This window comes from Nannospalax galili, unplaced genomic scaffold (assembly GCF_000622305.1).
Source record: "Nannospalax galili isolate Female #2095 unplaced genomic scaffold, S.galili_v1.0 scaffold1009, whole genome shotgun sequence".
Lineage (NCBI taxonomy): Eukaryota > Metazoa > Chordata > Mammalia > Rodentia > Spalacidae > Nannospalax > Nannospalax galili.
This window is the reverse complement of record NW_008360054.1, coordinates 401,312-402,064: the sequence shown is the minus strand read 5'-3', so window position 1 is coordinate 402,064 and position 753 is coordinate 401,312.

The following is a 753-nucleotide window of genomic DNA, read 5'->3' as shown; positions in this document are numbered from 1 at the left end:
GGGGACTATGAGCATTTCTCAAAATGTCCTATAATGGTGGTGGGTCACCTGTCCTCTTGATCAAGGAGGCCGAGGAAACCCCACCAGATGGACTTGAACCAGTGTCCAGTCTATAAAGAGGAGGGTCGACACAGAGGAATCATTTCCTCCATGCTTCCAAGTGAAGCCAACCATGGTCTATCAGGACCTTTGACTTATCTTCACACAGGCAGAACTGGTAAAAGAAAGGAACCAGGGGCTCCTCCCAAGCCCATGTGACCCCTGAGAAACAGATCCTCAAACGACCTTAAGAGGAAAAATAATTGGTTTATCTGGACCAACTGTATGGCCTTAAACACCCAAAAGGAAAGTATAACCAAAGATTAAAGGGGCCAATATAATTTCATAAGCATCCATATGTATAGCTAAATGCTACCTAACAAGCAACAAGGCCAGACAGGAGATACCTTCTTTTGAGTTGTTGGCCAGGGTGGCCAAAGGGATTCCCAGACAGTAACCCAGCATAGAACTGGTAAAATGAACAGCAGACCCCAATCTTATCCAAAGGAATATTGACAACTGTTTACCGCTAGATGAGGAACAGCTGACCCTCCTAAAACAAAGACCTCTAGATTAGTTGACTTGATTCACCAGAAGGGCAAGTAGTGGGGAATAGCTGGGGGTGCCGACAACAGAGCAGACAGTAGCAGGGATATCAGAATATAAGGGCTCTAGTGGGGGAAGGGAGGCTATGGTCGGGTGCTATCTGGGAAG